Source organism: Misgurnus anguillicaudatus, unplaced genomic scaffold, assembly GCF_027580225.2.
Source record: "Misgurnus anguillicaudatus unplaced genomic scaffold, ASM2758022v2 HiC_scaffold_34, whole genome shotgun sequence".
Lineage (NCBI taxonomy): Eukaryota > Metazoa > Chordata > Actinopteri > Cypriniformes > Cobitidae > Misgurnus > Misgurnus anguillicaudatus.
In genome coordinates this window covers 1770582-1783048 of record NW_027395284.1, presented here as the reverse complement: position 1 = coordinate 1783048, position 12467 = coordinate 1770582, and the positions used below count along the sequence as shown (strand labels likewise).

Below are 12467 nucleotides of genomic sequence, written 5' to 3'. Positions count from 1 at the left end.
CATGTGACAATAAAGTGCTTGATTGATTTTTGCTCCGTGAGCCGCTTGGACGCTGTTTAAATAGTCATCGGGAGTTAACTGTATTTTGCTGTCCTGCAGTTTTTTTCTTTCTTTACGTGTGTATATAAGTGTATGTACCATTTATATAACTATTTCCACATGTAATATCTGAGCGGTGGTTTTTGAGACTTAAACAGAAGGCGAGAGTATGTTTGTGTGTTTTGGTTTATTTTTGGTTCGTCACTGCTTTTAAGAACTATGCACTGATTTGCTGTGTGGTTTGTCCCTTCTGTTAAAAAGTGGATTTAATCTAGTCTCTCCAATTGTGGGTAAATAACCGGTGGGCCATAAATTTTATCTTTTAAATATTTTTAAGCACTTTCTGTAAAAAATAAATTTGTACTATTTTTGGAGAGTCACGTCTCTGTCTTTAATCCCATCCGAACCAGCAGGGTCCTTTTCATATTTTTGTAACTTTTTTGTTTGTTTATTTTTTCTCTTGGGTTCAATCTATTTTCCTGTGTGAATAAATAACCCAGGTGACCTAGTCGGTTCCTTTTCATACCTTTAACCAAAGGTTACACATGCAAGCAAACGAGGAATAACACATACGATTAGATCATCACGTCACATACTTTGGAATTAATAAGAAACAATTATTCAGTCTAAAGAAATGAGAAGTAAAACGTGTATGTACTTCTTCAAATGGGCACACTTTGGACAACGACCCCCGTCATTACAGTAAAATGTTTTCCCTACTTCCGGTCAAAGCCGCCATTTTGTGAAATGGGCATATAGGCGACGCTGGAGCATGCCGCCATTGTCTCTGTTCAACAAAACAATTGTGTTTATATATAGATCTATTCGATTTTTTTTTCGATTTCAATCACCGAATACAAGGTACAACACGATGCCATCTGGCCCTTCTCTCTGGTTTATGTTTGTAAGGAAAATAGAGGGCGAAATTCCATTTCAGTCAAACATTCCTTCGTGCCACGCTGCTTTTTTTCTTTGAACGAAAAAAAACCCCGTGTGCTCCGCCTATACAATTCGTTTTCCTGTTTATGATTATTTTATGCTTAAAACAAGCAAATAAATCTGCCTAAAGGGTAAGAAAAAAAGTCGTGAACTTTTCCCATAAATACTATTTCAAGAAAAACTGTCCTACCCCACTGGCCGATTTTTTGCTTGTTTAAATTCACTTCGATTGCATATATAAAAATATTGTCTACAAACTAGATCACCGGGCAGATGTTTATCTTTTTAGTATCCACCGAAGACACATGCGAACCTGCATATGGGCCAAACTTTTCCACAATACACATTCGTTGTGTGCACGCGCCATTGTCTTTGTTCAACGCGACAGCGTGCTCCGCCTAAATAATTTGACCCATTTTAACATGGGTTTGTTTCTCGTTGTTGTTTTTTCTTTGAAAACAATCTATATAGCGCTCTCCACAATCGTTTTGGTGTTAGCTTTACGTGGAATAGAAACACACAAAAGTACTGAGCGAACGAGAAACATATTATAGAACGCGCAACATCATATAGATCACGGATTGGAAACCAAACTGGCAACCACGCACAAAAGAAGCAAACTCTGGTTTTAAACTCACCTTATTTGTGCCCGGAAAGCGCCCGAGTCGATGAACGGAGTGGACGGAGCAAGCCTCGCTTCCATTTCCGAAGGTCAAAAATCCATTTAAACTTGTAGTCCCCGGTGTCCACTTGTTCTTGTCCAAAAAGCCGAGAAGCGATACCGCAATGGGAGCCGGAGAAGGCGCTGGCTGTCGGGATGGAGGTTAACGGGTCAGAGGTCTGGCACTGAAGGTCTGGGTCCATTCCTCACCGTGTGCATTTCACTCTATACGTGTAAAAAACATACAAATACATAAAATACATACAGAAACAGTTATCACTTACACAAAAAGAACATGAAGGTAAAGCTTCAGTTAATTTGCCTGCTGATTGCTTTTTGCATGCACATAAAAAACTGAACAAAACTGATATACTAAACAAAATAGGCCCTAAAATTGAGGAACACCAGTTGTATAGCTATTTTTTAAATATGAAATAAGACAATAAATTACAAATAACATTTGAATGCCTGCAGCTTGTTCATGTCCACTCCACAAAAAAAAACAGTGTGACCCTTCTATTTGGTTTCAAGTTTGAAAGTTTCGAACCTATGCAACACTCTTAAGACAAATGCTCCTAAAAAGTACCAAATAAGGGTTCCTCAGCATGTAACCACAGCAGAACCCGTTTTTTGGTACTATATGGAAACTTTTTATAAGGTTCTATAAAGAATCTTGCCTTGAAAAGTGCTCGCCTCAATGGTGCTATAAAAAAACATTAATTTATCAGCTGTCAGGAGTGACATTTTTGTTACTTATCCACTTTTTAATGTATAACACTTGATAAAGATTATTTATTGTCAATTCTTCACATGTTTCAAGCATACAAAGCAATCGAAATACAAGGTGCATCAGCATTCAGTTAATATGCCACCTGGAGCTGGAATCAGCTTTCAGAAGAGATCAGATGTGTTTCAACGGTAGACACTTTTAAATCTAGATGAAAAACACGACGGTTTAACTTTGCATTTACTGAATGATTTAAAACAGTACGAATGAAACAGTATAAAAGAATACAACAGTATGAACCTGTAGCTGGAATCAGCTTTCGGATGAGATCAGATGTGTTTCAACAGTAGGCACTTTTAAACCTAGATTAAAAACACATCAGTTTAACTTTGCATTTACTGAATGATTTAAAACAGTACGAATGAAACAGTATAAAAGAATACAACAGTATGAACCTGTAGCTGGAATCAGCTTTCAAATGAGATCAGATGTGTTTCAACAGTGGGCACTTTTAAACCTAGATTAAAGACACATCGATTTAACTTTGCATTTACTGAAGAATATAAAACAGTACGAATAAAACAGTATAAAAGAATACAACAGTATGATCGGTTTAACTTTGCATTTACTGAATGATTTAAAACAGTACGAATAAAACAGTATAAAAGAATACAACAGTATGAACCTGTAGCTGGAATCAGCTTTCAGATGAGATCAGATGTGTTTCAACAGTAGGCACTTTTAAATCTAGATTTAAAGACACATCGGTTTAACTTTGCATTTACTGAAGAATTTGAAACAGTACGAATGAAACAGTATAAAAGAATACAACAGTATAAACCTGTAGCTGGAATCAGCTTTCAGATGAGATCAGATGTGTTTCAACAGTAGGCACTTTTAAATCTAGATTAAAGACACAACGGTTTAACTTTGCATTTACTGAATAAACAGTACGAATAAAACATTATAAAAGAATACAACAGTATGATCGGTTTAACTTTGCATTTACTGAATGATTTAAAACAGAACGAATAAAACAGTATAAAAGAATACAACAGTATGAACCTGTAGCTGGAATCAGCTTTCAAATGAGATCAGATGTGTTTCAACAGAAGACACTTTTGAATCTAGATTAAAAACACATCGGTTTAACTTTGCATTTACTGAATGATTTAAAACAGTACGAATAAAACAGTATAAAAGAATACAACAGTATGATCGGTTTAACTTTGCATTTACTGAATGATTTAAAACAGTACGAATAAAACAGTATAAAAGAATACAACAGTATGATCGGTTTAACTTTGCATTTACTGAATGATTTAAAACAGTACGAATAAAACAGTATAAAAGAATACAACAGTATGAACCTGTATAGCTGGAATCAGCTTCAGATGAGATCAGATGTGTTTCAACAGTAGGCACTTTCAAATCTAGATTAAAAACACCATCGGTTTAACTTTGCATTTACTGAATGATTTAAAATAAAACAGTATAAAAGAATAAAACAGTATGAACCTTGCCTGTTATAAAGGGAATGAAGCTTACGGTATGGTGCTTACCTGCAGAAATAAAGTACAAAAAGAACACACAGAACTTCAATTTTCAACCTGTTTGTGATTACCACACAATCCCGTCACCTGGCTGTGGTCTTCATTTGGTGAACGGTTCTTCACTCATAATTGACCTATACAAGAAATAGAGAAGAATATTAAGCAATTCTGCTCTTACATTTAGATGTGCCCCAAGAACACAGACACACCGGCTCCAAAATGTTGAAACAGTACATTTCTGTTATTTTAATGTGGCAAATGTGTCAGCTTTAAAAGAATCATACCTTACCTTTTAAACAGGATGCGCACTGCATTAAATACCTTTACTCCCAGCATAAGCAAGCAATTTTCAAAATGCTTTAAAAGTAAATGGTGATTATTTTACTTGTTTGCCTGTTTTTGACTACCATAGAATCCTGTCGCCTGGATTCCAACCTATCATTTTCAGGCTTGTAAAGCAAATAATGAAATACATTATCATTGACTTCCATAGTAGGAAAAAAATATTTTGGAAGTATCGTGATAAATGATGAAGAAAATATTTTGAAAAATGATGGTTAGCACACAGTCGATGGTACCTATTAAATTTCATCATATTTTTTTATTCCTACTATGGAAGTCAATGGTCACTATCTGCTGTGGGTTTACCATCATTCCTCAAAATATCTTCTTTTGTGTTAATCAGAAAAAACGAACGCATACAGGTTTAAAACAACACGAGGATGAGTAAATGATGACAGAATTATCATTATTATAAATTGAAATATTTTCTTACTGCAAGTCATTTAGGTAATCAAGAAAATACTTTACCCGTTGTCTTTGCAAGTTAAACAAATACAGCTTTGCTTCCAGGTCTGTCGACGTTGCTGTGGTTTTTCGACAGCTGTAGTATGAAGGGTAGCGAATGAATGAATACATTGCACAAAAAATCCTTTTTAACTATGCAAATATCTAAAAAGTCTTAAAATAAGATGCATTATTTTGATGAGCAAAAGGACATAAGAAAATAAGCCTAGCCTTTCGGGAGAAAAAACATAAAATTTAAGTGAATTTGGGCTTAAAACAAGCAAATAAATCTGCCAAAGGGGTTAGAAACAAATCTAGATTTAAACACCTAATTCAAGAAAAATTGTCTTAGCCCATTGGCAGATTTGTTGGCTTGTTTTAATGTACATTCATGTACAATATTTCGTTTTGTCTTGTATTTCTAAGCATTTTGTACTGCCCAACGTTGTCTAGGTTGTTTAACGGTTGTCATTTTCTTTTAAAAGCTTTATAATTTATTAGTTTGGATGATTGCCATTCCTGAGAACCGCTTACATTGTAAGTAAAAGAATCATCTAAGCATTATTTTGTTGAATGTCTCTTAGACATGTAGCTGTTTGATTGTGGTTCTATTTAATGGCCAGTCTATACTTGGGGAACGGTCAAACGTCTATTAGATTTTCACTGACAGCCCAAATTAAGCCTTGTTTTAGCCTAGACACATATTCGCGGTCTATTAGAAGTTATGTAGTCGTTTAATAGCCGCTTTTTGATGACCAATGCGTTCTTGTGCCGTGGTTAGGCGTCTCTTGGATTTTCCGTAAAAAGACAAACGAATCTATTTTTAACACAAAGGCCAGGGGAGAGCGCGAACGCAGTCCCCCACTATCAGAAATTTTGCAGTCGAGATTCCCACATTTGGGGAATTCGCAAAGGGTCAGCACAACCGGAGTGCAATGGCTGAGCCTCGCCCTGGGTGAACCACCTTCATGATCATGGTATCTCCCCTGCCAGGTAAGTATGAGCAACAGCCTTTTGGCGCTTTTCCATTGCATAGTACCCCACGGTTTGGTTTAGTTTGGGTCGGGTCAGCTTACTTTTGGGAGCTTTTCCATTGGGATCACTTCGTAGTACCCGATACTTTTTTTCGTACCACCTCGGTTGGGGTTCCAAGCGACCCGAGCTGATACCAAACGTGACGCGTAAACACTGTAGTTCACTGATTGGTCTGAGAGAATCGTCATCGGCGCCGTCATCCTATTATGTAAAATATTAGCTTTAGCTTAAGCTTGCTGCTAACTTGCGCTGTCTCGAGCAAACATGTTGTCATCTGTGCTCTGTTTTAAGTTTCCAAACACCCTTTTAGCGATTAAAAACGTCCACAGGTTGTGAATCAGGAACACATAAAAGTTTTTTCCAGACTTGCAGTTTGTGGCGGCACATTCGCGACGTGCACGTCAGTATTATTTATGCTTTAATGCAACTTCATTGAGGCTCAGCGGAGCGCCGTCGACAGACGCCACGGGTGTTTGAACAGAAACTGTTATGTGAGAGAGAGGTAGTTATAAACGCGATGTGCAAAGTAAACTTCTATTTGTGGTGGCCAATTTTAATTTTGTGGCGGCACATTCGCGACGTGCACGTCAGTATTATTTATGCTTTAATGCAACTTCATTGAGGCTCAGCGGAGCGCCGTCGACAGACGCCACGGGTGTTTGAACAGAAACTGTTATGTGAGAGAGAGGTAGTTATAAACGCGATGTGCAAAGTAAACTTCTATTTGTGGTGGCCAATTTTAATTTTGTGGCGGCACATTCGCGACGTGCACGTCAGTATTATTTATGCTTTAATGCAACTTCATTGAGGCTCAGCGGAGCGCCGTCGACAGACGCCACGGGTGTTTGAACAGAAACTGTTATGTGAGAGAGAGGTAGTTATAAACGCGATGTGCAAAGTAAACATCTATTTGTGGTGGCCAATTTTAATTTTGTGGCGGACTGATAAATAAATAAATGTATGGGAATGTACAAGGACGCTCTCTCTTGTATGATGTCACAGCCGTATGCAGCGCAAATATAACGACACGCCTATAATTCCTCCCACTGCGAAGTGATACTAAACTCGATGGAAAAGCTAACCACGCCAAAGTGAGGTGAGCTGACCCGACCCAAACTAAACTAAACCGTGGGGTACTATGCAATGGAAAAGCGCCATTTGAGGCCAGACGGCCGCATCTTCCTGTGACCGATCGCATCGACGGCGCCCCCGAAGGCCGTCCGACTACCATTTCATTACTGTGTGTGACCAGGTGGAAAGGCGCACGAAGCCAGGTCTGAAACCAAATATTCTTCGAGATCTACCCATTTTCCGTTTCCAGCCCGGTTAAACCGTGCAGAGAGAAAAACGTGAAACAATTTAAATCAAATGGATTTAAATAGCGCATTTCAATATATCGTTTCGTTATTACAAAGTAACTTTACGTGGAATAGAAACAAAGAAATGTACAGAGCAATCGAGAAACAACGAAAGCATAGCAATTTTAGAACGTGGATAAATAAAAACACAAGGGCTCAATGACTTACCCGTTGTCGTTGTGAGTTAAACAAATACAGCTATGCTTCCAGATCTGCCGACGTTGCTGTGGTTCTTCGACAGCTGTAGTACAGTGAAAAAAAAAGTTTTCAGGTGTTTTGAACATCCCAATCTGTCTCGTTCGCTTTTTCAGCTGTGTCGATGATGTTTAAGTCGTCATCGTGTCACCTCCAAAATACGAATGCATACAGGTTGAAAACAACACGAGGATGAATAAATGATGACAGAGTTATCATTATAAATTAAAATATTTTCTTACTGCAAGTCATTTAGGTAATCAAGAAAATACTTTACCCGTTGTCTTAAACAAATACAGCTATGCTTCCAGGCGTGTCGACGTTGCTGTGGTTTTTCGACCGCTGTAGTATGAAGGGTAGTGGAAAAAAAGTTTTCAGGTGTTTTTAACATCCCAAACTGTCTCGTACGATTTTCTTGCGCCTTCAGCTGTGTCGAGGCTGTTTAATTCGTCCTGGTATCACCTCCGCAAACTGTAAGGAAAATAATTAAATACATTACAAAAACATTTCGTTATCAGCGTGTTCATTTCCATGCAAGCTTTTCGTTAAACCAATAATGCCAACGAATACACAGCACTTTTAAAACACACGAATTAAAAAACACTCTGTCATTCACGCACAAAAGAAACAAATTCTGTTTTTTACCTAACTTATTTGTCCCCGAGAAGGGGAGCGCACCGTTCATGGAAACACTGCAATACCACGTCGATGCATGGAGTGGAAGGAGCAAGCTCCGCTTCCATTTCCGAAGGTCAAAAATCCATTTAACGTATAGTCCCCGGGTAGGAGACGTATCAGACATTAAACTGATAAGAACAGATTTTTCTTTCGAAAATTTTTTTATTGTCATCACATCTTTTTTCCAAAAACAAACATGGCTTTAAAGAAACACTCACATTCACAGTCACAGTCATTAATTTCAATAAAATATCTTTAAAACGTCAGACAATACATAACATTTAAGACTTTTTTAAAGAGATAGGACTATTAAAATCTTTTCTGGGTGTTAAAAGGGTAAAAAGCCAATGAGTTTAAGAATAAAACAATGCATGAAGTTTTAAACAATTATAAAACAACAACCTAAATCAATTTAAAAAGTCCTTTATTGTCCAGGGCCGGGGTGAGCCCTTACCAACGTGGCCATCCCCCCACTCTACAGAACAAACTTTTTTATTTTTATTTTTTCCCTGGTGCCCAGCGGAGATCCCCACCCTCCGGCCCGCTGTTCCCGTAGCCGGTGGTGGTCTGGGTGCATCTACGGGCAGCCCGGCACGGTGGCAAGCGGGGACCTCCCTGTGTGACCCCGGCCCCTTCGTCCGAATGATTATGTCCGGTGCCCCTGCAACACCGTTCTGACCATCCGCTCGCGTGCGTGGAGGGGCACCGTAACACGTTTCCCCACCAGCAGGTTCCTGGTGGTCCAGATGGTGTCCTTAATGGCATTTAGGGTGAGCCAGAGCGAGGTGAACTCTTGTGCTGACAACACCCTCAGGCCCAGACCCACCCCCAGGACTGCGAGCTTGTAGTCCATCTGGACCCCACCTGCTGGCAGGCACGGGAAAAACAGGGGACCGGTTCTGGCCCACAGGTCCCTCGCATTACCGCACTCCCAGAGCAGATGTCGAACAGTCTCTGGTAGATTACACCCAGTCTGTGGACAGACTGGGTTCTTGGCCATACCCCGGGAGTGCATTACCGCCCTGACTGGGAGGATCTCATGGGCCACCAACCACGCCAAATCTTTGTGTCTGTTCTGAAGAGCGGGGTGGGCAGCGTTCCTCCATACTTGTTTGGCCTCCTCTAAAGTGAGGCCTGGAACTGGGCTCACTGACTCCTGGTCCTGTACAAGAGAGACAAGAGATTTGTGATTTGTTAAAATATTTACATCTTGAGTCTCTAAAATATATTTCTTTAAAAATGTCTTGATAAAACTGTACTGTTGGGGCAAATTAAAAGATACTGGAGTTTTTAAATCAACTGGTAAAACTTTTAAAAATCTCAGGTAGGACCCCATCCAATATCTGACCATAGCTGTCGTCTTGTTCTCGTTGGATGGGGTCACTGCATAACTAATGTGCAGTGCAGTAAATCGGCTTGTTAAAAACAGTTGTGGGTCTGGGAGGCCTATCCCACCATTTTCTGGTCTTTTCTTTACGACCTCTCTCTTTAGACGTTCCCATTTGGACCCCCACAGGAAATAAAACACGGCCCTCTCCACGTCTGTAAAAAATTGTTTAGGAGGACTAAAAACAGAACATACAATGTTTCTCTTTTAAAGTTCATGCTTTTTAAAACCTTACTGCTCATGGCCCTCACTGTCTCTACAATCAATGTGAGAAGTGTGAGGACTAACATCCGAGCACAGAGTGTTTTATCCCTTTTAAAGTCTTTTAAGTCAGATGTGTTTTTATTGCAAGAGTGTTCTCTGCCCTTTTTAACTAATTACAGAAGGTGGGAGGAACTATGGACCCCAGGACCCTCACTGTGGAGTGGATCAAATTTTAATAAATCAGATGGTGTTGCAATTTTAATAAATAATCCTAACATCTTGGTGAAGGGCAGCACGGTGGTGAGGGACGGACGGGCCATTTTAGCAAATCTGACTTTTTTCGACAGGGATTTTAAGATTCTCAACGTGTATGGTTTTACAGATAAAAATGAAAGGCATGAACTTTTAGAGGTTTTGCAGCCTCACATGCTAGGTAGGGCTCCCCTGGTGGTGGCAGGGGATTTTAATTGTGTTTTAAGCCAAAAGGATAGGAAGAGGGTAGGGGAAGATTTTAAGGTAGATAAAACATCGGTTTTATTGCAGGGTTTAGTGAGAGATTTTAAGTTAGTCGACTGTTTTAAACTAATGCATCAGAGAGAGGAGGGCTTCACCTGGTTCAGTGGTGATGGCACTAAAGCCTCTCGAATCGACTATGTTTTTACAAGAGACTGCCCGCCAACCGATGCTACATTGACCCCCCTGTTCTTTTCTGATCACATGATGCTGTCTTGCACCCTTTCACTGCCCACTGGTGTGACGGTAGGGGGAGGGCTGTGGAAGCTGAACTGTTCCCTTCTCGAGGATGAGGAGGTAGTTAGAGAATATAGGGAGCAGTTTAGCCAATGGCAGACCCTCCAAGACTTTTATGATTCACGTACACAATGGTGGGAGATGGTAAAAGACAGGACAAGGCAATTTTTTAGAAAAATAGGAAAGATGAAAAAAGACAGGGAGAAAAGACGCATGATGGGGCTGCAAAAAAGACTGCAGAGGTATTTTAATCTTTTAAATGAAGGATTGGATTTTAGTCAAGAAATCAAAGAAGTTAAAGAGGAAATGTCAGCTTTAAGTGAAACTCAAAGCAAAGGAGTAATTTTAAGAAGTAGAGAAAGAGATATTGAGGAAGGGGAAAAATGCACCAGATATTTTTTTAAGAAGATTGTTACAAAGGCTAAAGCAATAACATCACTAAAAACAGGTGGGAGGGAAGTGCATACAACAAAAGAAATTTTAAATGGAGTGACGGAATTCTATGAAAGTTTATATTGCAATAAAGAAGTAGAAAACGAGACAATAAAGGAAGTTTTAGAGTTTGTAGAAAAAAAGGTAAGTTGTGAAAATGTGTTTTTATCTCAAGATTTAACCATTTTAGAATTACATACTGCTCTTAAAGGTTTTAAACGAGGGAAGTCCCCAGGAATGGATGGACTCCCCCTGGAGTTTTATGTGACGTTTTGGGATATTTTAGCACATGATTTATTGACGGTTTTTAAGGAATTTGAGACTCTAGACAAACTTCCTGACAGCTTCAGAATAGGGATAGTTTCACTTTTACATAAGAAAGGAGACAAGACTGACCTTAAGACGTGGCGACCAATCACACTTTTAAATTTTGACATTAAACTTTTTAGTAAAATTTTAGCAACACGAATGTCTACTGTTTTAGAGGACGTAATCCACCCGGATCAAGCATGTGCTGTGCCCGGGAGGAAGATCACGGACAGTCTGGTGCTGATTAGAGATGCCATCTGTTTTGCGAGAGACAGAAACATTCGGCTAGCAGTCCTAAATTTAGATTTTGAAAAAGCATTCGACCGGGTCTCGCACAAGTACCTGTTTCAGGTACTGGAAAAAATGGGTTTCCCAGGGAGATTCATAGCTTGGGTGGGATTGCTGTACAACGGCTTAGTCAGCAGAATTCTAGTTAACGGGCATCTTTCCAAAGCTGTAAATATATGCAGCGGCGTCCGTCAGGGGTGTCCTTTATCTCCCCTCCTGTATGTGGCATGTATGGAACCACTGGCACAGATCTTGAGAAGCGATAAATGGATTAAAGGACTAGACGTGCCTGGGACTGGTGGACTGACAGCGACCTGTGTTTTATATATGGATGACGTAACCCTTTTAACAACTGATGTTTTATCTTTACGAAGAGCAATGGACTTGACTGACTGGTACGGTCGGGCCTCAGGCGCTAAACTCAACAGAAGTAAGTCTGAGGCCCTGCTCTTCGGGCCGTGGGGAAACATTGACACAGGAGGACTGGATGTGGATTTTAAAGAAACAGACCTAAAAATTTTAGGAGTTAAATTTGACAAGGAGGGTGGTGGACGGGGAAACTGGACTGACTTGTTAGGGAAAGTTAGGAAAAGACTGGGGTTTTGGGGACAGAGACAGTTGACATTACATGGAAAAGTGTTGATTTTTAAAGCTGTAATTTTACCATTGCTTTTACTTGTATGTTCTGTTTTTAGTCCTCCTAAACTGATAAGAACAGATACTACACTTGATCTTAGCCAAAAGGCCGAGAAGCGATACCGCAATAGACGCAGCCAAAGGGGAGCCGGCGAAGGCGCTGGCTTTCGGGGTGGAGGCTAGCGGGCATTTAACTCTAATATGAAGTAGTATGTAATATGAAGGGTAGAGTGAAAAAAAAGTGTTAAAGTGTTTTAAACATCCAAATCTGTTCGTTTACTTTGTATTTTTTTCCTGTTTTCGAGTAAAAAAGAATTCTTAAATCGAGATGCATTTTCTTAAGCAAAGTGGCTTAGATTTTAAGTCTTGTTTACTGAAATAAATTCTAAAATGTAATAGGTTAAGGCCTAAATCAAGTAAAAATATATGCCAGTGGTTTAAGGGAAATAAACCTAAATTGAGTTTATTATTGCATTAAGTTGGAACAGAA

At 39.4% G+C, this 12467-nt stretch overlaps 1 non-coding gene and 2 pseudogenes across 1 annotated transcript; all 3 read right to left on the bottom strand.

Moving 5' to 3' along the window:
* Positions 1-5541: 5541 nt before the first annotated feature.
* Positions 5542-5706, bottom strand: LOC141363466 (U1 spliceosomal RNA). The gene has a single exon (XR_012368957.1). It is a non-coding gene; the product is annotated as a U1 spliceosomal RNA (small nuclear RNA).
* A 2254-nt stretch (positions 5707-7960) lies between these two features.
* LOC141363423 (U2 spliceosomal RNA) lies at positions 7961-8137 on the bottom strand (annotated as a pseudogene).
* A 3837-nt stretch (positions 8138-11974) lies between these two features.
* Positions 11975-12098, bottom strand: LOC141363429 (U2 spliceosomal RNA; annotated as a pseudogene).
* Positions 12099-12467: the final 369 nt, after the last annotated feature.